General features: G+C 41.5%; 1 non-coding gene across 1 annotated transcript; it reads right to left on the bottom strand.

The window, feature by feature from the left end:
- Positions 1 to 13,415: 13,415 nt before the first annotated feature.
- On the bottom strand, positions 13,416 to 13,490 carry Trnas-cga (transfer RNA serine (anticodon CGA)). Its single transcript has one exon. It is a non-coding gene; the product is annotated as a tRNA-Ser (tRNA).
- Between the last annotated feature and the right edge of the window lie 13,192 nt (positions 13,491 to 26,682).

Raw genomic sequence — 26,682 nt, 5'->3', positions numbered from 1 at the left:
ACAGAGTTTTTGTCTGTCTTCCTGTTGCCTCATACTCCATCTTTTTCTCTCTAAAATTCTCTTCCTCTAAGTTTCCTATATATTCCACTCTTATATCTGCCTTTACCATGTGGAAAATATGTAAATATAAGAGAGACTTGATATTTTATTGTAAAAATACAGCAACCAGCCACTTTTTAATGCGTTTTATTTATGCCAATATGCATTTCGGGTTTGCACCCATCTTCAGCTGGCAAATTTCATGGATCTTCAGTAACTACAGTAGTACAATCTCGACAGCAGTTTGGATGCTGCAGCAGGCCTGTGCAAAAGCAACGATTGCAATCATTTACTTCAATTTCGCGAGTTTAAAGTTACGCACTATCAGTTGTTCACTTTACTTACATTCTCCTCTCCTTGTTTTTTCTTGGCTTTTCTTCTTTCTTGCAACAACACAAACACTTTTTATCACGTATTTTACACAGGCGCACTGCGTTATCCGCCATGTTGTCGACTGACAGTTTTTGTTTACATACAAATGGTTTATCTATGGACAGAGTTATATTTTTTTTTTCGAAAGTTTCGAGGTTATAGGATAAGCTACTGTTTTTTAAACATTGACTTGGGTGACAGACGTATTCTAAGTACAATGCACACAATTTTTTTTTGTGGTATTGAAGATACTAAAGTAACATAACACATTTATACAACGCAGTAATTCATACATTTACAATATAACAAAGATACAATTAAGATTTTTATGTTTTATACTATTACATGCATTTGTTAGGTTTATATTAGATTATGTTATTACTTGATTGCGCTTAGTGAGTGGTTGGATAAGTAGAGTGTGGAAGTTTTTCAGAAATATTCGGTTTGGTAGCTCTGTTTGGTCGTTAAGTATGTCAGAAGGGGATGCATGTTTATGTGAATAAATTTCGATTTCTTCTAGGAGGTTCATTCTTTTTCCTTTGTTGGCTAGGTGGAGAACTTGTAGGTTATGGGATATGTCTGTTACTTGATGCTCTTCTTCTGCTATATGTTGGGCGAATGTGGATTTATTTAAGTTTTTTAAACGAAGAGCATCCATGTGTTCTCGAAACCGTATGCTGAAGTTTCTCCCTGTTTGGCCTATGTATGTTTTTGGACAAGAGTTGCAGTTGGATGCTCTTCGTTTAAAAAACTTAAATAAATCCACATTCGCCCAACATATAGCAGAAGAAGAGCATCAAGTAACAGACATATCCCATAACCTACAAGTTCTCCACCTAGCCAACAAAGGAAAAAGAATGAACCTCCTAGAAGAAATCGAAATTTATTCACATAAACATGCATCCCCTTCTGACATACTTAACCACCAAACAGAGCTACCAAACCGAATATTTCTGAAAAACTTCCACACTCTACTTATCCAACCACTCACTAAGCGCAATCAAGTAATAACATAATCTAATATAAACCTAACAAATGCATGTAATAGTATAAAACATAAAAATCTTAATTGTATCTTTGTTATATTGTAAATGTATGAATTACTGCGTTGTATAAATGTGTTATGTTACTTTAGTATCTTCAATACCACAAAAAAAAAATTGTGTGCATTGTACTTAGAATACGTCTGTCACCCAAGTCAATGTTTAAAAAACAGTAGCTTATCTTATAACCTCGAAACTTTCGAAAAAAAAAATATAACTCTGTCCATAGATAAACCATTTGTATGTAAACAAAAACTGTCAGTCGACAACATGGCGGATAACGCAGTGCGCCTGTGTAAAATACGTGATAAAAAGTGTTTGTGTTGTTGCAAGAAAGAAGAAAAGCCAAGAAAAAACAAGGAGAGGAGAATGTAAGTAAAGTGAACAACTGATAGTGCGTAACTTTAAACTCGCGAAATTGAAGTAAATGATTGCAATCGTTGCTTTTGCACAGGCCTGCTGCAGCATCCAAACTGCTGTCGAGATTGTACTACTGTAGTTACTGAAGATCCGTGTAATTTGCCAGCTGAAGATGGGTGCAAACCCGAAATGCATATTGGCATAAATAAAACGCATTAAAAAGTGGCTGGTTGCTGTATTTTTACAATAAAATATCATTATCCACAGCCACGGAGCTCAACAGTCCAAATATAATGGACAAATTGTAAGAGAGACTTTATTATTTATTACATCATTTGGTGCAGTAATCTGTATGCGAAAAAGAATTTACATCACTTCCGTTTACTGCCAGTCATATCCTTCTATGTGTTGAATTCTTATATCCAAATAACTTTATTACTCATGGAAGCGCATCATTACTAAATCAACAAAACGTAATACTACGAGGGTCATTCAGTAATTAAGGAGACAAATTGGTCAGGAGAAAAAAGCGTTAATTTTTACACAACAATACTTTTCTTACTTTTCAACATAATCCCCTTGAACATTCATGCACGTGTTCCAACGAGCTACAAACTTTTTTATTCCGGCTGTAAATAACTCTTTATCTTGATGTTGGAATCAATTTCCCACAAACTTTTTCACATCCTCGTTGTCTTGGGTCCCCTTCGCACGTAGTACATGCTTCAGTGTACCAAACAAATTGAAATCACTAGGTGCCGAACCAGGACTGTAAAGGGGATGAGGCAGTACTTCCCAATCCATTTTATCGATAGTTTCAGGGGTTAGCTTAACAAAATGAGGACGCATGTTGTCTAGCTGGAGAATCACATCTCTCCTCTGAGATCCATGACGTCTCTCTCTCATGGCAGAGCTGTCTTCACCTTGTTTAAAAGCAAATCTGAGTAGTATTGGCTGTTCATTGTACGCTGCTCTTCGAGATAATCACAAAAAACTGGACCTTCAGCATTCCCAAACATTGTCACCATTTTTCCTGCTGATGGTTATATTTTGAATTTTTTCTTCGCAGTTGTGTGGTTGTGCTTCCACACTTTGCCTTTTTGATTGTGGCTCATAATAGTGAACCCAAGTTTCATCACAAGTTATAATTTTGTTGAGGAAGTGCTCACGTTCTCTTTCATAATGTAGCTTTAGCTATCTGCACACTCTCAACCGTGTTTCTGTAGCCACGTTGCGGTACTTCAGCTTGTTACAGATAATATTATGAACTGTACCAGTACTAACTTGAACCTTATCAACTATCATTTCCACAGTCACATGGCGGTCGGCATGAATAATGCCATCAATTTTACTTTGAAGTGAGGGAGGTGAAACTGCAACTGGTAGGCCAGAATGGTGTTCGTCAGTCACTGAGTCGCGACCATCTTTGAACTGCTCCATCCACTTGCAAAAATTTGTAGGAGTCATACAACCTTCACCATGGACTTCAGTCTACAATATATATTCACTGGTTTCTCGCCTTCAGCAAGTAATAAATGAATAAAAAAACGTTGTTTAACTAATGTGGACGTTTCAAGTGGACTCGCCATCTTGAAATGTATTTTTGAGGTTATAAACAAAACAATATTGATACATCAGCTGTTCAGAGCTCATCCGAGTGATACTAACTTAAAGTCATAAAAGTACCAAACTTTCCTTTCTAAAGTTGTTTCCCCAGACCAATTTGTCTCTTTAATTACTGAATGAACCTTGTACATCTCTTATGTCAATTAAACTACACAGTTAGTCATCACAAAAATGTCTTACGTAAAATAGTATCAGTTGTTATTATGTGATTAACAGTGCATCTTATCGACAAAATCTTTTTTCTGAAGTTGGTCCGACGTAGTTAATTATAGGATCTTGATGTAATTTATATTTGTGTATGATGTGTTCACCATGTTTTGTTCAGGAATATGTTGATGATCACTCCTATCAAAATAGATTAATTAATTTATACTTACCTAATTATTTGAGCAGTAAGTAAATCTTACATCCTGAGTGATTTGAAAAAGCAGTATAGAACATAAATTTCTACAATTACATGGTTCTTTTGTTTTCCATCAAAAATAGTGTACTCTTTCATTTGCTTTATCACTGTAAAGTGAAAAATAGTTACCTAATATTGAGCTTAGATTCCATTTCAATCTTTTAATTTGAACTAATTGTAGGATATGTCAAATGGGCTACATTGATTTGAGCAGTATTAATCTCTCTACAGGTCCACAAATTTGGTGCTGTTTCAGGTGTACCAAGGTAAAATAAACTTACTTTTAAAAAATGAAAAATATGCACTTCTGTAGTCTGATTAAAAAGATGGTCAGTGCTATACAGCAAAAGTTTCAGAAGAGGCAAAACATTGTTTCAACTGCTTTCATATAATTGTTATTATTGAAAGTTGTCCATCAGCTATCCAGTATCAATATTCTGCAATGAACTCATATTTCCTGTATATATTCGTATGCTTTAAGAGATATTTGAAATAAGCAGTCAGCCAGGTCATATCCAAAAATTGGATGTGGTCGGCTTTGTCATGGACATGATGTCAGGTGATGAGGGCTCTGTCAGTAATAATCAGGTTGACTGATGTATCAGGTCCATATTGACATTCTCCAGGTTCAAGAGATTTAGTAAGGAAATATAATTTTAATAATACAATACTGGTCACATACTGCAAAGATTACAAACAAATATGGAAAATAACATCTTATCTGCCCATTAAAGCGAGTTGGCTGACATCAATTTCATGTCCTTCATCTTAATATCAATTCAAACACTCACATCAGATAGTGGATTTTCAGTCATTATAATGTTCTTGTTTATGACTTCATGACTTCTGGTTTTTTTTCAGTCTTCTGACTGGTTTGATGTGGCCCACCACGAATTCCTCTCCTGTGCTAACCTCTTCATCATCTCAGAGTAGCACTTGCAACATACATCCTCAAACATTTGCTGGATGTATTCCAATCTCTGTCTTCCTCAACAGTTTTCGCCCTCTACAGCTCCCTCTAGTGCCATGAATGTCATTCCCTCATGTCTTAACAGATGTCCTATCATTCTGTCCCTTCTCCTAGTCAGTGGTTTCCACATATTCCTTTCCTCTCCAATTCTGTGTAGAACCTCGTCATTCCTTACCTTATCAGTCCATGTAATTTTCAACATTCGTCTGTAGCACCACATCTCAAATGCTTCGATTATCTTCTGTTCTGGTTTCCCCACAGTCCATGCTGTAATCCAAACGTACATTCTCAGAAATTTCTTCCTCAAATTTTGGCCGATATTTGATATTAGTAGACTTCTCTTGGTCAGGAATCCCCTTTTGATATCCTGCTTGCTCCGTCCGTCATTGGTTGTTTTACTACCTAGGCAGCAGAATACCTTAACTTCATCTACTTCGTGACCATCAATCATGACGTTAAGTTTCTCGCTGTCTACGTCTTTCTTCGATTTACTCTCAAACCATACCCTGTACCCATTAGACTGTTTATTCCGTTTAGCAGATCACGTAATTCTTCTTCACTTTCACTCAGGATAGCAATGTTATCAGCGAATCACATCACTGATGTCCTTTGACCTTGAATTTTAATTCCACTTCCGAAACTGTCTTTTATTTTCGTCATTGCTTCCTCGATGTACAGATTGAACACTAGGGGCGATAGACTTCATCCTTGTCTTACATCCTTTTTAATACGAACATTGCGTTCTTGGTCGTCCACTCTCATTATATCGTCTCGGCTATTGTACATATTGTATATTACCCGTCTCTCCCTATAGCTTACCGCTACTTTTTTCAGAATTTCTAACATCTTGCTTCATTTTACATGGTCGAATGTTTTTTCAAAGTCAACAAATCCTATGAACGTGACTTGATTTTTCTGTAGTCTTGCTTCCATTATTAACCGCAACGTCAGAATTGCCTCTCTAGTGCGTTTACTTTTCCTAAAGCCAAACTAATCGTCATCTAGAGCATCCTCAAGTTTCTTTTCCATTCTTCTGTATATAATTCTTGAAAGAAACTTGGATGCATGAGCTGTTAAGCTGAATGTGCGATAGTTCTCTCACTTGTCGGCTCTTGCCGTCTTCAGAATTGTGTGGATGATGCTTTCCCGAAAGTCAAATGGTAAGTCGCCAGACTCATACACTCAACACACCAACGTGAATAGTCGTTTAGTTGCCACTTCCACGAATGATTTTAGAAATTCTGATGGATGTTATCTGTCCCTTCTGCCTTATTAGACCTTTTAAATTCTGACTCTAATACTGTATCCGCTATCTGTTCTAAATCGACTCCTGTTTCTTCTTTTATCACATGAGACAAATCTTCCCCCTCATAGAGGCTTGCGATGTATTCTTTCCAACTACCCGCTCTCTCCTCCGCAGTTAGCTGTTAAATTCCGGTTGCACTCTTAATGTTACCACCCTTGCTTTTAATGTCACCGAAGGTAGTTTTGACTTTCCTGCATGCTGAGTCTGTCCTTTCTTTTTCGATGTCTTTACATTTTTCCTGCAACTATATCATCTTAGCTTCCCTGCACTTCCTATTTATTTCATTCATCAGCGACATGTATTTCTGTATTCCTGAGTTTCTCGGAACATGTTTGTACTTCCTCCTTTCATCAATCAACTGAAGTGTTTCTTCTGTTGCCCATGGTTTCTTCGCAGCTACCTTCTTTGTACCTATGTTTTCCTTCCCAACTTCTGTAATGGCCCTTTTTAGAGATACCCATTCCTGCTCAACTGTACTACCTACTGAGCTGTTCCTTATTCATGTATCTATAGCGTTAGAGAACTGCAAGCTTAGCTTGTCGTTCATTAGTTCTTACGTATCCCACTTCTTTGCGTATTGATTCTTCCTGAGTAATTTCTTAAACTTCAACTTACTCTTCATAACTACCATATTGAAATCTGAGTTATATCTGATCCTGGGTACGCCTTACAATCCAATATCTGACTTCGGAATCTCTGTCTGACCATGATGTAATCTGACTGAAATCTTCCCGTATCACCCAGCCTTTTACGAGTATACCTCCTCCTCTTGTAATTCTTAAACTGGGTATTCGCTATTACTAGCTGAAACTTGTTACAGAACTCAATAAGCCTTTCTCCTCTCTCATTCCTTGCCGCAAGCCCTCATTCTCCTGTAACCTTTTCTTCTACCCCTTCCCCTAATACTCCATTTCAGTCCCCTTGACTTTTAGATTTTCATCCCCCTTTGCATACTGTATTACCCTTTCAATATCCTCATATACTTTATCTGTCTTTTCATCTTAAGCTTGCGACGTGGGAATGTATACCTGAACTATCGTTGTCACTGTTGGTTTGCTGTCGATTCTGATAAAAACAATCGTGTCACTGAACTGTTCACAGTAACACAGCCTCTGCCCTACCTTCCTATTCATACCGAATCCTACTCCTGTTATACCATTTTCTGCTGCTGTTGATTTTGCCATATACCCATCTGACCAGAAATTCTTGTCTTCTTTCCACTTCACTTCACTGACCCCCTATCTAGACTGAGCCTTTGCATTTCCCTTTTCTGGTTTTCTAGTTTCCCTACCACGTTCAAGCTTCTGCCATTCCACGCCCCACTCGTTGAACGTTATCCTTCCGTTGATTATCTTTTTCTCATGGTAGCTCCCCCATGGCAGTCGCTTCTCGGAGATCCGAAAGGCAGACTATCCCTGATTCTTTTGCCAATGGAGAGATCATCATAAAACTTCTTCAATTACAGGCCATATGTCCTGTGGATACAAGTTACGTGTCTTTAATGCAGTGGTTTTCATTGCCTTCTGCATCCTAATGATGTTGACCGTTGCTGATTCTTCCGCCTTTAGGGGCAGTTTCTCATCTCTAGGACAAGAGAGTGCCCTGAACCTCTGTCCGCTCCTCCGCCGTCTTTCAGAAGGCCGTAGGCAGAACGAGGATAACGTCTTATGCCGGGAGTCTTTGGTAGCCTATCTGATTATTAATCAAAATCTAAACAGTGTCGGGATTCGAACCCGGGACCGAAAACGTTTCGATTATGAATCAAACACGCTACCCCTAGACCACGAGTGTTACCCGACATCTTTGTACCATTAACATTTTCAGTCTCATACCAATTTTCACCAAAGTAATGCTAATAATGCTTGCACATCTTATAACTTGACATTTTCTTTTACTCCAGTCTTAAGTTCATCAGGGTTAATGTCTAATGATTCCTTCTCTGATTTCTTTCACTGTTATAGCTTTTATCACAACTAGCGTGTACTGATCTTTGTTTCTTGGTCAAAACCAACCTCTTGACTCCTAAACTGAAGCTTAGATGAATCTTTAACAGAGGCTTTATTTTCCACTTTCTAGTCTTTATTGGCCCAATCCTTGACTCTTCCATGCTTCCTAAAGTCGTGATAGTACTCTACAAGTTCCACTGTCGTATCTTTTTTCTTTACACTTCTTTCGATTGCATCAAGACTCGGTCACTATGCGTATAAAAGCGTCCAGTGACTGTAAACATATTTCCAGGTCTTTTACCTAAGGTACTGTGTTCTGTAACCAAGCAGTGCACATTGTCCACAAGATTGTATTTTAGTTTTGGCATTGACATCTGCATTCCACAACTCGTACTGTATCTTTGCCTTTAGTACAGTAACTTTTAGATTTACTTTTAAGTTCATCAAATACTCGAGAGGCTATTTAGTGTGACGACTTCTTGGTTTCATGATCTGCCCAAGAATAAATTGATATATTCTCTTTACACAAAGGTCCAGGTCCACCAGAACGTCCGGAACCATTGTTAGAATAAAACAGTATAGCTGCCTTGAATACCTGCTTTGATCTGGAAGCTTTGGTAATTGCATATTTTTAGCATATCAGATGACATTAGAGTTATAATATTATCTACTTTTTTCATGACTTGAAGAAATCCTGATTCTGGGCACTTCTATTTTCAGTTTGTTGCAGATAGGTACATACACACTGCTTGTCAGTGTGTCTCTAAAACTTGAAAAACTAAGCCTTGTGATTGGTGCTTGGTGAAGGTGGCTGTTTTTCTGTCCAACATTGTTTTAGGGCTGACTGATTTTGTTTGTTAATCATTTTAAAATACTTCTGGCTGTTTCCGTCACTATAGAGTCGCATGATTGATTTTCCTGTGCTATTTACTCTTGATCTGCCACTACCACAAACGGTAAAAAAGGGAGTTGACCATGTTTGTAACTAGGTTACAGACTTGCATTACGTATTAGTTCCTTGATATAATATTTTTAGAAAAAATTTAGTTTTTTAAGAAATATCAGACAGTATTGGACATCCGAAAACCTCAGTAAATATTAATGCTTTTTTCCTTTATTACCATTTAAGAGGAACTATATTTTTATATTGTGTATTTGCCACTAACATTATGTATCTCTTAATTGTTTGGAAAACTGCCAGTTCTAGTAAAATGAACGGGTGACTTTGTATCATGAGTGAGTCAATCATCTTCCAGATTCCAAATGCACATAACTTAAACAGTATGAAAATAATCTGACAAACTGAGTACACTAACTTGGATTAGAATATCGGTTTATTTTGTCTGTACAATTTCTGTGTGTGCCCATATTCACATGTACGGTATAACCCATCAAACGAACATATTTTGGTTACCATATCGACATACATTGGTTATACATTGTTAAAATACTCCAGCACGCTGCATTTTAACAATGCAGACCTATGAAAACACAAGCTTTGACTGTAACACCTGTATGGTTTTTTTTTTCTTTATTGAATTTCAATTCCCCCCGAAGGGGGCGGGCTGGCAGCAGCTTAGTACGCCGCTCTTCAGCCTACAGACTTTGTGAGAAAGATCAAGGGAATAAATAATAAAAAACAGGCGATAAAATCGGAGACTTAAAGAGTAACATGGCGAAAAGAAATCGTGGAACTTAAAACAAAGAACAGAGGGATGATGATGCTAATTAAATACATACGAAGCAGACAGGTAAAACAATAGACAGACAATTAAATAACACGGCGACAGTCTGGATTCTGTTCGCAAAAGACATAAAATTCACACCTAGCGACAGCATGGTTTCTGTTCGCAACATGAGAAAGACGAATAACACTGAATAGTCACTGAAACACTGCACTAAAAAGTTGGCAAATGTGACATACCACAGTCGAGAGCAGGTGGGGGGAAACTGGACAGAAAATGGGAAAACAAAAAAAGGGGGGAAAGGAGAGTAAAAGTGAAGGGGGGAACCAGGAAAGGAGCTGATGGAGGATGAGGACCCATAAGAGGGGTGGGGGGCAGATGCGACAGGGAGTGGGGTAGGCAGAGGAGGGGAATACAAAAGGACTTGGGGGGGAGAAGGGAGGTAGGGAGAGGTTTAGAGGGGAGAAAACAGGACAGAAGGGGGGGGGGAAGAGGGAGCCCAGGGAAAGGACAGAGGAAGGGAGGGGGAGTGAGGACCAGAGTTGATAGGAAGGATAAATGGAGGGAGAGAGGGCATCGTCCGGGAGGGGGAGTTGATGGAAGCCACCTTGGGAAAGGAGATGTAGGGTGTAGAGATGGAGGGGAGGGGGGACACAACGGTGAAGACGTGGCAGGGGGCGGGGATGGGAGAGGAGAGTAGCAACCAGGGGGTGAGGGGGTTCAAGACGGTGGGAGGTGTAGAGGATGCGGATATGTTCGAGGAATAGGAGCAGATGGGGGAAAGGAATGAGATCATAGAGGATCCGCATGGGGGACGGGAGGCGGATACGGAAGGCGAGGCGGAGTGCATGACACTCAAGGATCTGGAGGGACATAGAATTTGGGGGGGGGCAGATATCCAGGCAGGACTGGCATAACAGAGGATGGGACGGATTAAGGATTTGTAGGTGTGGAGGATGGTAGAGGGGTGCAACCCCCACGTCCGGCCAGAGAGGAGTTTGAGGAGTCAGAGGCGGTTGTGGGCTTTGGATTGGATGGAGCAGAGATGAGGTATCCAGGTGAGGTGACGGTCAATGGTGAGGCCAAGGTAGGTGAGGGTGGGGGTGAGGCAGACAGGATGTGCACAGACAGTAAGGGAGAAATCCAGGAGCCAGAAGGAGCGAGTGGTACAACCTACGATGATTGCCTGGGTCTTGGAAGGATTGAGTTTCAGGAGCCACTGGTTACACCATGCAACAAAAAGGTCAAGGTGATTCTGGAGAAGGCGTTAGGACCGTTGGAGGGTAGGAGCGAGGGCAAGGAATGCGGTGTCATCAGCATATTGCAAGAGGTGTACTGGTGGGGGTGGGGGTTGGGGCATATCCGCCGTGTACAGGAGGTAGGGGAGAGGGGAGAGGACAGAGCCCTGGGGCACACTGGCAGAGGGGTAGAAGGTGTGGGAATTGGCGTTATGGATGGTAACATAGGAGGGGCGGTGGGAGAGGAAGGATGCCACCAGACGGATGTAGTTGATAGGAAGGGCGTAGGTTTGGAGTTTAAACAGGAGACTGAGATGCCAGACATGGTCGTAGGCCTTTTCGAGGTCAAGTGAGACAAAAATGGCGGAGCGACGGGAGTTAAGCTGGAGGGAGAGGAGATGAGTGAAGCGGAGGAGTTGGTCATCAGCAGAGAAGGAAGGTCGAAAGCCACATTGGGTGTTTGGGAGGAGGTGGTTTTGGAGGAGGTGGAGATGGATGCCCTGGGAAAGGATGGATTCCAAGAGCTTGCTGAACACCGATGTGAGACAGATAGGATGATAGGAAGAGGCATCAGATGGAGGCTTATTGGGTTTGGAGAACATCAGGATACGGGAGGTTTTCCACAGGTCGGGATAGAAGCCAGTGGCAAGGATGACATTGTAGAGGGTGGCAAGGATGGAAAGGAAGGAGGGAGGGCAGTGTTTGAGGTGGCGGTAGGTAACGCAGTCGTGGCCGGGAGCAGTGTTGCGTTTAGTGCGGAGTCTGAGGCTGATGTCCTGTGTAGTGATGGGAGTGTTAAGTGCAGAAGGTGGGGTGCACCTGTATGTTCAGTTGACAGGTTATAATTGACAGGTTATACCACGCAGTTGCAAGTAGTTATACAGCCGAAACTGTGGGTAGTGATGAACATAAAGTAAATAAATATTGATGTAACTCTTCAGGCTTTCCCGGCGAGATGTTGACATATGGAATAATCGGGTCTACTGCTGGATGTTTGTGTCGCTCTGGCACAATATTTCGGCTACCTTCAGGTGATACCTCGTACGGTAAGGCCTCCGATTTTTTTTCTAATTAACTACTCATCCGAAAGCGATGAAACTGGCGTTACGTCTCGACGTAATCGCCCTGCAGACGTTCACTTTTTCACAGCGCTGACGCCATGACTGCATGGCAGCGGCGAAGGCTTCTTTAGGAGTTTGTTTTGACCACTGCAAAATCGCTCAGGCAATAGCCGCACGGCCGGTCAATGTGCGGCCACGGAGAGTATCTTTCATTGTTGGAAAAAGCCAAAAGTCACTAGGAGCCAGGTCAGGCGAGTAGGGAGCATGAGGAATCACTTCAAAGTTGTTATCACGAAGAAACTGTTGCGTAACGTTAGCTCGATGTGCGGGTGCATTGTCCTGCTGAAACAGTACACGCACAGCCCTTCCCAGACGTCTTTGTTGCAATGCAGGAAGGAATTTGTTCTCCAAAACATTTTCGTAGGATGCACCTGTTACCGTAGTGCCCTTTGGAACGTAATGGGTAAGGATTACACCCTCGCTGTCCCAGAACATGGACACCATCATTTTTTCAGCACTGGCAGTTACCCGAAATTTTTATGGTGGCGGTGATTCTGTGTGCTTCCATTGAGCTGACTCGCGCTTTGTTTCTGGATTGAAAAATGGCATCCACGTCTCATCCATTGTCACAACCGACGAAAAGAAAGTCCCATTCATGCTGTCGTTGCGCGTCAACATTGCTTGGTAACATGCCACATGGGCAGCCATGTAGTCGTCCGTCATCATTCGTGGCACCCACCTGGATGACACTTTTCGCATTTTCAGGTCGTCATGCAGGATTGTGCGCACAGAACCCACAGAAATGCCAACTCTGGAGGCGATCTGTTCAACAGTCATTCGGCGATCCCCCAAAACAATTCTCTCCACTTTCTCGATCGTGTCGTCAGACCGGCTTGTGCGAGCCCCAGGTTGTTTCGGTTTGTTGTCACACAATGTTCCGCCTTTATTAAACTGTCGCACCCACGAACGCACTTTCGACACACCCATAACTCCATCACCACATGTCTCCTTCAACTGTCGATGAATTTCAACTGGTTTCATTCACACCGTGCAAATTCAGAAAACGAATGATTGCACGCTGTTCAAGTAAGGAAAACGTCGCCATTTTAAATATTTAAAATAGTTCTCATTCTCGCCACTGGCGGTAAAATTCCATCTGCCGCACAGTGCTGCCGTCTCTGTGACGTATTGACAATGAAGACGGCCTCATTTTAAAACAATGTCCGGAGGCCTTAGAACTTGAATGTACCTCGTACAACGGCTACAATCCTGCAGTATAGTAGAAGGAACATCTAGCTTAGAATGAAATTTTCACTCTACAGCGGAGTGTGCGCTGATATGAAACTTCCTGGCAGATTAAAACTGTGTGCCGGGCCGAGACTCGAACTCGGGACCTTTGCCTTTCGTGGGCAAGTGCTCTACCAACTGAGCTACCCAAGCACGACTCACGCCCCGTCCTCACAGCTTTAATTCCGCCAGTACCTCGTCTCATACCTTCCAAACTTCACAGAAGCTCTTCTGCGAACCTTGCAGAACTAGCACTACTGGAAGAAAGGATATTGCGGAGACATGGCTTAGCCACAGCCTGTGGGATGTTTCTAGAATGAAATTTTCACTCTCCAGCAGAGCGTGCTCCGATGAACATTTAGCTTCTCGTAGCCTTATTACACAACCTCTTTCAACTCAGTGAGGCGTTGATAATGGTGTCTGTCACCTTAAAGGTTTTTTTAACTAATATCAGCCCACCACATCCAGTCTCAATCGTAGCTAACGATCACGACCGTTACATCGTGTATTTAAAGCAAACATAATTTGCATCCTCATAATGGCGCTTCTAGCCCCACTCTTATGCGACTGGCGTGAAATTTGAATAGACATCGCCTTTCAGCTGTAGAAACACGCCTACCAACTTTTATTTATGTTGCACAACTCCTCCTTGGTATTACGATGTCTTTTTTTCGTCTGTGTGCAAGATTTTGGCCTTCTACCACAAAAATCCATCCTGCTGGAAGACAAACCGCGGTACAATGCACTGCACTGTGACTGCCCCAATTCTCAATATACGTAAATGGCAGACACAGACATCAAAAGGTTCTACGGGATTTCTAAATAATTCGTAATGACTACAGGTTTTAGTTCGTTTCGTCTGCAGTATGACCACTGAGTTTTATTCCACAATCGATTATAAAGGCACGTGTGCAGGAAAATTCTCCCGCGGATTTCTTATATTACTGTAAATAAATATCGTTATCAAATCTATGACAGCCCGTGTGGCACAGTATTGTTAAGCAAAAGAACTCTTTTGCGTAAGAACCCTTACTGCTACCAAAAATTAAAGCTGAAAATAGAGGATAGAAGCTTAAACATTCCTACTGCTGACTGTATGTAATAGCACACAACTATGTTTACAGTTTGCATCCTGATATGAATAAGCTTGTTGTCGTATTTAACTTATTAACAAGATGATGAAATTGTAAGAAAAAATTAAACCATGTTTATTCCTCATGAGTAATTATGGTACATTTAGCATGAACTTCAGTGAATGATAGACATGAAATGTGGAGCATTGCAGTAGTAAAATGAAGGATAGGCTTTTTTCCTTAGTCATAGTATATGAAGAGCAGATAGACTATAAGATAATTTGATACTTATTATCTATTGCTTAGTTGGTTTTAACATTAACTAATTAGTAGGCCTTAATAGATACTGATGGATGCTTTTTTTTGTATTTTAGTTCATTTATAGGATATGACTGTAATGTATTCAGTGTTCAGAGATGTACAGTATAATGAAGTGAAGGCAATTTAAGGAATTCGGTCACCGTCATCTAATGCATTTAAATGATAATAAATTTAATGATATAAATTAGGCTCTTAATACACCTGTTCAGTTGGTTGCCTTTTGTAAGACGACTTGTGTTTTAGCATATACCAGATTCTCAAATAGAACAAAAATTGAATCCGCTAATGCCTGGCACTTTACTCCAACAATTTTGTCCTCTCCCACATATGATGGACACATTTAGAAGTCTCCTAAATCTTAAAAATTCATCCGTAAATGTAGCCTTTTTTCACCGATGTCAGCAGAAATTCAATCGAAAGAAATTACACGTAAATGTATCATTTATTTTGACACAATATGACATTATTGTATCTATAAAAGGCAGCCGGCTGTCAAATGTACCGATTCCCGGTTAAGCATAAGATTTTATGTAAATTATCGCTTCTTTCACCTCTCAAATGGATTGTTCATGCGAAGTATGTCGACTTCCACCGTTAATCAGAGTCCACACCAGTCTGTAAAGCTCTTTATAGCTTAACTGGTTAAGCGACTGTAAAGGTAGGAGGGGGGGGGGGGGGGAGTGTGGACCACTTCCAAGTACGTGTGCTGGGCCAGTTAGGGTGCGTTCTCCATTATTGCGTGAATTCCTATGACGTCATCAATGACGTGATGCACTGTTGCTGGATTTTAACTTATGCTAATTGTCATATGTATAGAATGACGCGAAAAACTAATGATGCTGAGAAATACAAAAGAATTTCAAAGATCCAAAAATTGGAGTAAAATTCAAAAATAGTCTAGTTGTAGTAGTGGGTTTACCCCCAGTCCTATGACGTAGGGCTGTTGTCCTACGAATAAATTGCCGGGAAATTCAGATTCTGGTAACGGGCGTTCTTGCTCCCTCCCTCCAACAAACACCTTCTGTGGCTCACCCAGTCATTCCATAATTCCAGTATGTAAGATGTATACAGTGAGCTGAGAGAAAAGTCCTGGTACACTTCTTAATATCGTGTAGAGCCTTCTTTTACCAGTCGTAGTGCGCCAGCTCGACGTGCCATGGGCTCAACAAGTCGTTGGAAGTCTTCTGTAGAAATAGAGTGACGCTTCCTGTATAACCGTCCCTAATTACGAAAGTGCTCCCTTTGCAGGATTTTGTGCATGGACTAACCTCTCCATTATGTCCCTTAAATGTTCGCCGGAACTGGGTAATATGAGTGGCCAAACCATTCACTCAAACTTTCCAGAATGCTCTTCAAATCAATCTCGAACAAGTGTGTCCCAGCGACATGGAACGTTGCCATCGATAATAATTTCCTCGTTGTTTGCGAACGTGAAATCCGTGGATGGCTGCAAATGATCTCCAAGTATCCGCACATAACAACTTCTACTCAATGGTCGGTTGAGTTGGACCAGAGGACCCACTTCAGTTGTGCCAGAGGACCCAGTTCATTCCATGTAAACATGGCAACACTTTCATGGAGCTACCCCCAGCTCGCACAGCGCCTTGTTGACAACTTGAGTCCATTGCTTCGTGGGATCTCTCCCACTCTCGATCCCTACCATCAGCCATTACCAACTAAAATCTGGACTAATCTGTCCAGGCCATGGTGATGTCGTGCTGTTAGCAAAGCCACTTCGGTCGGTCGTCGGCTGCCTTAGCCTATTAACGCCAAATTTCGCTGCAGAATCCGAACGGATATCTCCGTCGTATGTCGCACAGTGATTTCTGCGTTCATTTCGCACAGTGTTGCTTGTCTGTTAGCACCGGCAAATCAACGCAAGCGCCACTGCTCTCGGCCGTTTGATGACGGCCGTCGGCCATTGCGTTGTCCGTGGTGAGAGGTAACGCCTGAAATTTCCTATTCTTGGCATACTCTTGACACTGTGGATATCGGAATACTGAATTTCCTAACGATTTTCGAAATGGAACATTTCATGTGTCTACCTCCAACCATCATTCCGCGTTAAAAGTCTGTCAGTTTCCATCGTGAGGCCATAATCACGGCAGCATCCTTTTTATGTGAAACACCTGAGTACAAATGACAGCTCCGCTAATGCAGTACAGCCATCTACACTCCTGGAAATGGAAAAAAGAACACATTGACACCGGTGTGTCAGACCCACCATACTAGCTCCGGACACTGCGAGAGGGCTGTACAAGCAATGATCACACGCACGGCACAGCGGACACACCAGGAACCGCGGTGTTGGCCGTTGAATGGCGCTAGCTGCGCAGCATTTGTGCACCGCCGCCGTCAGTGTCAGCCAGTTTGCCGTGGCATACGGAGCTGCATCGCAGTCTTTAACACTGGTAGCATGCCGCGACAGCGTGGACGTGAACCGTATGTGCAGTTGACGGACTTTGAGCGAGGGCGTATAGTGGGCATGCGGGAGGCCGGGTGGACGTACCGCCGAATTGCTCAACACGTGGGGCGTGAGGTCTCCACAGTACATCGATGTTGTCGCCAGTGGTCGGCGGAAGGTGCACGTGCCCGTCGACCTGGGACCGGACCGCAGCGACGCACGGATGCACGCCAAGACCGTAGGATCCTACGCAGTGCCGTAGGGGACCGCACCGCCACTTCCCAGCAAATTAGGGACACTGTTGCTCCTGGGGTATCGGCGAGGACCATTCGAAACCGTCTCCATGAAGCTGGGCTACGGTCCCGCACACCGTTAGGCCGTCTTGCGCTCACGCCCCAACATCGTGCAGCCCGCCTCCAGTGGTGTCGCGACAGGCGTGAATGGAGGGACGAATGGAGACGTGTCGTCTTCAGCGATGAGAGTCGCTTCTGCCTTGGTGCCAATGATGGTCGTATGCGTGTTTGGCGCCGTGCAGGTGAGCGCCACAATCAGAACTGCATACGACCGAGGCACACAGGGCCAACACCCGGCAGCATGGTGTGGGGAGCGATCTCCTACACTGGCCGTACACCACTGGTGATCGTCGAGGGGACACTGAATAGTGCACGGTACATTCAAACCGTCATCGAACCCATCGTTCTACCATTCCTAGACCGGCAAGGGAACTTGCTGTTCCAACAGGACAATGCACGTCCGCATGTATCCCGTGCCACCCAACGTGCTCTAGAAGGTGTAAGTCAACTACCCTGGCCAGCAAGATCTCCGGATCTGTCCCCCATTGAGCATGTTTGGGACTGGATGAAGCGTCGTCTCACGCGGTCTGCACGTCCAGCACGAACGCTGGTCCAACTGAGGCGCCAGGTGGAAATGGCATGGCAAGCCGTTCCACAGGACTACATCCAGCATCTCTACGATCGTCTCCATGGGAGAATAGCAGCCTGCATTGCTGCGAAAGGTGGATATACACTGTACTAGTGCCGACATTGTGCATGCTCTGTTGCCTGTGTCTATGTGCCTGTGGTTCTGTCAGTGTGATCATGTGATGTATCTGACCCCAGGAATGTGTCAATAAAGTTTCCCCTTCCTGGGACAATGATTTCACGGTGTTCTTATTTCAATTTCCAGGAGTGTATATATGTGCGTGTGGCTATTCTATGACTTCTGACACCTCAGTGTATGACTCGAGTTATACATGTGATTCGCCGCGTCTGCGTATGCTTGTTGTTGTGGGTTGGCAGGAGAGCCAACACCGTTTTACTAGAGGAAACCGAAAGGCACGCGTTTTAGCTCACGCAGGCTGGCGTGAGGTCTGGAAAAGGACAAGGAAATTAGACTTTAGCAAAAAATGTACGTAGCTGCTGTAATACTTAACTTTAATCCATAAATGGTGAACATCGCTCTTGATGGTACATTATTCATAATCTCAATAGTAACTGGCAATGGCGCCTTGCTAGGTCGTAGCAAATGACGTAGCTGAAGGCTATGCTAACTATCGTCTCGGCAAATGAATGCGTACTTTGTCAGTGAACCATCGCTAGCAAAGTCGGTTGAACAACTGGGGCGAGTGCTAGGAAGTCTCTCTAGACTTGCCGTGTGGCGGCGCTCGGTCTGCAATCACTGATAGTGGCGACACGCGGGTCCGACGTATACTAACGGACCGCGGCCGATTTAAGGGCTACCACCTAGCAAGTGTGGTGTCTGGCGGTGACAGCACACTTGTTCTGCTGTATTTGGTAACAGCTTTCAACTAATTACTAGGAGGATAAATGTAACTCACAAATACTTTGAAATGTGTTTGATACATTTAACATCTATCTACGTGAGAAATTCTTCAGGTTCATCTTTGTGAGAGACAGTGTCAAGGCTGCCAACCATTTCTCCTACATATCGGTTGACAATGCGGTAGCACGAGGAATGTGGGGTAAATTCAGCAAGAAAGGATCTAAGAGACCTGCAATCATACCATGTATATAGCAGATGGCTGACTTTAATATTGGGGTTGTAGTGGAACATCTGTCTCGAACATCACTGTAGTTTTTGGTTCTCCATCGATGCTCATTATCAACTGTATAACTTCGTCGCACAGCTTGCGAATCCAACCATCTTGCTCTTGAACTTACATTTCAATAGATTCTTCCACATCCTGTGTATTGTAATTCTTTCCGTATCATCTATGCTTATCTTTCTTAGAATTTCAAACATCTATTCGTTGGCTCATTCGAAATCTACTCATTTGACAGCTGAATGTGTCTCAGGGTGTTCCCATCATTGCGGGAATGTGACAAGAAGAAACACAGTGATGTTCAGATGTTGGAAGAAACTGTTTGAAGCATTACCAGAAAATGTAGCTCTCAGATCTTTCGTTTCACAAGCATAAATATACCGCGACGGTTTCAGGTGTTATTTATGAAAGTACTTGAAGAATTGTTCTATAACATTACGAGGCACATATGAGAATACTAATTTTCTGTTGTAACAATGTATGTTTCCGTAACACTAGAAACGGTATCTGTGTATGGCTCTAGTAGATCTGTGACGGTAGCTCCTATTTTGCCATCCTTCAAGTCTGTTACTTCTGAAACTACGGATTATTAACGGCAACAGACAAACGGACAGTTTCAGGATGAAGTGTGCTCTGAAATTACGTTCCAGAGAAGAGCGCGAATATGCCGTTGTAACACAATGTATTCTCTTTGTTAAATGCTCCTCGGCAAAAGAATCAGAATGTTTCGAATACTATGGTTCAGAACGCCTGAAAATCCTTCCATATGCTGCAATTTGTATGTTTCAAATCACACACACAGATTTCTTTCATTCTTACGTAAGATTTATCGAACACTGTCATTGATTTTGAGATTGTAGCATATATGCATGCTTCTGACGACTGTTGATCTCGTGATGAACCAGTTTTATCTATATCTGTCTATATGAACGAACATTCTAGGAAAGCTGTCTCACTCATTTCTCGCATTTCTCGCCATAAGCGCACAAAGTAGAAAGCATAATTTGGTTGCTCTGCGATGCTGAATTGTTTTCTAGAGCTGGCGACATAATTTAGTGTCTACATTCTGCACGTGCTAGCAACACCTCATAACCGGAATTATATAGTCAGTTTTCTATCTAGGGTAGCAACACTTCGTAAACTAGCGTGTATCGGCAATTTTTCTGAGAACTTTCAGCATTGCAGCGTGTCATCAATCGTAAGTATCGAAATAATTATGAAAAATCCGCTTCGATTGCACAAACTACCTAGTGTTTACCTAGGTTTCAGCGTGGGTTCTGAAGAAGTCGTGGTTACCCACTCTGAAACCTAGGTAAATACCAGGTAGTCTGAGCAATCGAGGCGGATGTTTCATAATTATTTAATTTTTTTCTGAATCTCAAGCCACAGAAGATGCTTAATGAAAATGATGATAACGAGGATCATTGAAGTCACAGTTGCATGTGTTGGTGCATTTAGTATGTGTTGTTCATTAGTAAGTTTTGAGAACATTTCTCGTGGAGAATGCTCTGTTTCTAATATCACATTAATTACAGATTTTGTAACGGTCAAAGTGCACTATCGTCGCTAGTCCATATATGGATATTTTGTGAATTAATATTAATAATTAATATAATCTTAAACACCAATCAATGTTTTATACGGAAGTGAGTATAGTATTTGTTCATAGGAAGTGAAGGATGTTGAGACATGGTTAAAACAGTTTAGACGTATGAGACTGCTGGTTTGTCTATAACTCTGATCTTCACAAACGTCTATTTTTCTCAAAACTTTGTTTCTGTGCTTGGGGTCCTTATGGTACTTAGTCCCTCAGTTCTATTGCTATGTATGACAACCGTTCTCTCATCTGTATTGTGACTACGTCATTCCACAGACGGAAGAAGTCACCATCAAAAGCTTTTAGCCGTGTAAAATGATTTTGTCTTCGGACATCACGCATGACGGCTCACTCTGGTGTTTCGAAGAGACACATATATCTTGAGGCATTCGTGCTTCCCATCTGCATGTCTTAAAGGGATTTGTGCTTCCCATTTGCATGTCTTCTTCGATCCCAACCCTTTGACCTTATCTCTCTTCAACTAATACACAGCAAGGTATGAATTTCAACAATAAGAAAAGGCTGCTCTGTCGCGTCTAGAACTGTTTCCATCACATAGTCATGCGAATATCACGCACTTTAGCTAAACTGCAAGCTGCGATCCTTGAAAAGTGACTCTATGGAATATGAATGCCTCAAGAAACAGTTGGAAAATCTTTTTCAAAGTTAAATTCCTCCATTTCAACACAGCATAGAGAAACCAAGTTATATTCAATGTTGATGTACATTTGATAGCAAAATTATGTGACGTAAAATGGTCAATTATCTTTACATACACAGCCTTTTCAATAACTTTAGCAAACACTGATGGCATAGAAGAGACTCTCAACAAGGCTGGTGTAGAATGCTCCAGTCGCCAGACGTAACCCCCCGATGGTGGATAGAGTTTAGACGGCGTAAGATGGACGGCCTGGCAGAAGAGTAGACAAAGCTCCCATAATCCAGCTTTGGTCGGACAATGGACCGATATAAACGAAGCAGGACCAATCGATCTGCTCCCCATGACGTACCGCTGAGAACACGGAGGACATTTAGGGAACGGGTACAACGAGCAGCCAGGTAAGACACATGTGGAGACCAGCAAAGTTTCCTGTCAAATGTAAGACCTAAAAATTTTGTTGTCTCCACGAATGGGAGAGCAACGGGACCGAGATGTAAGGATGGTGGAAGAAACTGTTTGTAACGCCAGAAGTTTATACAGACCGTTTTCTCAACAGAAAAACGGACACCGTTAGCGACACTCCAGGAATATAGACGGTCTAGGCAACGCTGAAGTGGTTGGTAATGTCAGGGAGAACCCGGTGACCATTTTGAATTCTTAATAACAGCTTTGGAAAAGATGTTAGGCAGGTCAGCAGACAGATATACTGTGTGTAATAGACAGGCCAGGACCTGCTGGGAAGCAGTGAGCCTCAGGAGGGAAAGCCAGAAAATCTAGCAGCAATGCAGGCTGCATTCATAATCCAGGTCAGCTCTCCTTGATTCTGATGTCACAGACCTTTACCAGTATCCCCGGTAAGGTACCTTGAATTATATATTTAGCACAACTGCTGTACTTCCACTGCTATGACAATGCACAATCGTGGATTCTTGAATTTCGCGCCAATTTATACTTAGGGCTACTGCTCTACGTCGTAAGAGTGGAGAAAAGCCCAGTAGCTACTGAGAAAATTTAGCATTTTCAACCAATTTTTGAATTTCTCACCTTCCTGTACAGAGGGCAAACGGCCATTGTCAGAAATACGGCAACAACATAAGATGTCATTAAGAGCGGTAGTTTGACAACAATGCAGAGCAAGACCAAACAGATTCAGCTTACACACTCCTCCAATCGCTTTGTACATCGTCTGCAGACGTAGATGGTGGGTAACCAGAACTAATTATGCACTCTTTCTTAATACTGACTTATATACAGAAAGGTTCTCAGTAGATTATTAGTGCACCACTTGGCTTTTCTATTGCTCAATTTTTATTTTTTTCCAATTAGGTTTACACCCTGAAGGCAGTGAGAATATATCATTATCAGGCCAGGAGGGTTAAACTGAAGGTTTTTAAATTATTTGTTTTCATTCCAGGTCATGCAAGATGGGTGTGGAAAAAAGGAAATTTCCTGAAGATGTTAATCTGTGGACCGCCAAATTTTTTGTAGAGGAGAAATGTGTACCCGGCCTACACTATGATACTGTCAACTGCGACACGGGTGGAGTACGTTTCGACATTCACAACGAAAAATACAGAGGGACAGTCGACACCTCTGACAGAAACAGATTGTTTCCCACCTCAGAAGTTTCTAAAAATGTTCGAACACACATGTGCAATGAAGTTTTGAAAAAAAGTGCTAGCATGTTGCATGTTAGAGACAATTCATGGCTATATGAGTGTAACGAAGGTGTAAAGGAATTCAAGAACTCCCGTAGCCTAGGGAAGTGCAAACGGATGCACGTACATTATCCAGTTCACAGGTGCAACCAGTGTGAAAAATCACTCAGCAGTAAACGCAGTTTAATTTGTCATCTAAGACTACATACAGGGGAACTACCTTTTAAATGCAATCAGTGCGAAAAATCATACCCTCGGTTGTATTCACTTCAACATCATTCAATGATCCACACAAACAAGCATTCATTTAAGTGTGATCAGTGCGGAAAATTGTTCGACAATAAATTGGACGTCATGGATCACTCAGCTGAACACAGAAAAGAATGGCCTTTCTTATGTGACCGTTGTGGAAAACAGTTCAGGCATAAAAAGTATCTTGTTCGTCACTCACAAATTCACACAAGGCGGAAAGAATTCAGATGCAATGACTGCGGCAAATTCCTTATAACGAGGTCTGGTATTGTACATCACACACGAAGACATATGTGATTCGAACATATGACACGAGAGTGCAAGAAGAGATGAACGTAAGCTACGCCAATTCTCACTTGATATAGTATTAAACTGAGTTACTGCACAAAAAATTTATTGTCAGTTGATGAACTTACTTAAAACACGTAGAAGTTGTTATTTTACTCACACTAAATTTAAATGGCCATTAAAAATGACTATAAAAGAATCACATAACCTGAATATACACTGTTACTCCAAATTCGGTTTAGTCACTGATCAGTTGTTCAGTTATTAAGTACAATATTGAAAGTGCACACAACCATATGTCCAAATACTATGAACACAGATAGTTGCACTGTATCTGTCTTTCGAAGTTTCATGATGCACTTAAGATGCCAAACATTTTTTGTCAGTTTGGGAAGACGACTGATGTCAACTACCTGACGCTATGGAAAACAATAGTCTCTAGTAAAGTCCTTCTATTAGCTAAGCATTCAGTATCTTACACATAAGGCAAAGGTGTTTTGGGAAATATTAGAAAGACACAAACATAAAAGTTAGGAAAACGTATCTATTGAAAAATGTGTAGGGAGGTACACACTAGTGCCAGTGAATTAAGAGTCACTAGAAACACAAAGAAAATTTGTAAACTGACTTCGTAATTTGTTTTTGTAGCCACAAGTATAATAACATGTAATGAGCAAAACAAATACTAACAATCCTGATTAATAAATGTGACTCACTGGATTTATAATCATTAACTAGCAAATTACATTTAGTCATCATGACATCAGTATAGATTTATTTTCTAGTGAAATGAATATAGTAACAGTAAGAATATTTTTGTAAATCTGTGTACTTATTAAACACAATTGTCATATACAATCTGTTATAAGATTTTATTCTTCTTAAGGACATTCAGTAAACATATATGATATAGTAATTTCTTTTTAAGTTAGGTAATTGGAATAGTTTTCGATGTATGGGATGATGGTTTTAGATTCATAATCTTTTATGCTTCAGTATTTTGTCTATGTAGTCCTTTATATTAGTTTAATATTGTTATAAGAGTTTCAAGTAACTTCAAAGCAGTTACTTTCATAGTGTTGTATATCTCTGATAGAGAATATATCGAATTCTTAAGCATGTTCATCTCTTGATCATTTTATAAGAGTTTCAAGTAACTTGAAAGCAGTTACTTCCAAAGTGTTGTATATCTCTGATAGAGAATATACCGAATTCTTAAGCATGTTCATCACTTGACCATTGTTTCAAGTGGTTCATTCATACGTCATCCTTATAACCATGTATCATGTGTAAAGGCAGTTAACATCTGTTTTCTTGTAGTGAATAAAATCAGAATCTACTATATACCTGTGTACAGTTTTGTTGTATTTGTGATTATCCAGTTGCTATAACGCTCGATTAAAGTTGCAATGTCTAGCATTTGAACCACCATTTAGTCAATTTTCAGTTATTCATATTATACATTCACATGGAACCGAGTATGTCCTCTTGTAGTCTCACAGAGTTTTACACCAATTTACTATTGATCCGAATACAGGATGTAGATGTGAGTCAGTAAAAGTGTGCCATCGGATCTATACTGACGACATTTGTATACTCCACTAGTGGTCAGAACGTCCAGTGTAGAGTGGGGGCGAATGGCCCAGTGCATCATAACATTTATTGGTGGAGCACAGCTTACAAATCTATAACTGCCTTCAGAGCTGCAGTTGCTTTCCTGGCGCGAGTGGATGTACTCGTTGGCTGTTTGGTTGGTTTGGAGAGAAAGGAACAAAACTGCTGGGTTATCAGCAGTTACACACGACTCGCACGAAAACCGTGCCCCAAATGAATCCTATCTCTTAAAATCGTGGAAATGAACAAAATAAGTACAACGAACTCCGTAACCACACAGAGGAAGAAAACGAAAAAATCAAGTGAAAACATTAACTGAAAGGAAAAAATTGGTAGACAGTGGTAGAACAATATAGCAGATGCCCTTGGCTGGCTGACCGCAAGGATAAGAAAGGATGAGCCATCCACTCTGCAACACAGTAAAATCTGCAACCTAAAAGCACAAGGCAAGAGAAACACAGATCGTGGAGGGAAGAACACGAACGATCAGCACCAGAGGGAGCGAGGAAGAGTTAAAATTTAGGTAGGTTGAAGGCCTCGGAGAGAAGGCCAGACGCCCACCCTTAAGTTCATCGATAAGAGCGCCCTTCTCGAATACAAGGTAAAACTAGATCACCCGTTGAGGCATTGTCACCCAACACCATATGCAGTGCGTCAGGAAGGTTAAAAGACAGCCTCATGTCGTCTAGATTGGGAATGTTGTGTCGTGCCAACTCCTCTGATACAGAGGGTGCCGAGGAAACCTGTTTTGTCGGATCGCTAGACAACAATTTAAGCAACTAGTATTAATGAATTTCGTTACAGTAAGATAAATGACAATACTTATTTTCGACAACTTTACAATGGGATGTAGCAAGCAAAGGACGACATGAAACCAAGCAATCACTTCATTATACACTATGTCCCATTTATCTTGACCACAATAAATAACTGTTTGTCCAGATGCAAATTACAAAATGTTTCAAGCAAATATTCTTTAGCCGTCAGAAGGACATCATTCAGCATGATTTTCTTTTTTGTAACTTTGTTCTTTACCAAGATATGAACATCGGCATGACTTTTTTACGTGGAACCCAGTATTTTTTATTCGGTAATTCATTTCCTCTCCTAAAGACCTATTGAAAAATGTATCACAGTGTACCATTCACTGAAACACAACGTTATTAATTACATAACACAACATTGGCGTTGATGCTCCCAGCGCTTAGCGCAGGTACTCGGGGTTATGGAACATATCCACATGCTGACGTTGACAGAGGACAAATATAAACATAAGTAAAATGCATATTCATCATTCCGTCAACCATCGTCAGTTGAAGAGCTGTGTGAGTCGAATGTACATCAACGAAGAAAAGATAGAAATGATATTCATGGAAGTTAGCAGAACAGTAATTGCAATGCTGTTTCTTATGTACG

Source organism: Schistocerca cancellata, chromosome 10 (genome assembly GCF_023864275.1).
Source record: "Schistocerca cancellata isolate TAMUIC-IGC-003103 chromosome 10, iqSchCanc2.1, whole genome shotgun sequence".
NCBI lineage: Eukaryota > Metazoa > Arthropoda > Insecta > Orthoptera > Acrididae > Schistocerca > Schistocerca cancellata.
This window is presented reverse-complemented; position numbering and strand designations above follow the sequence as displayed.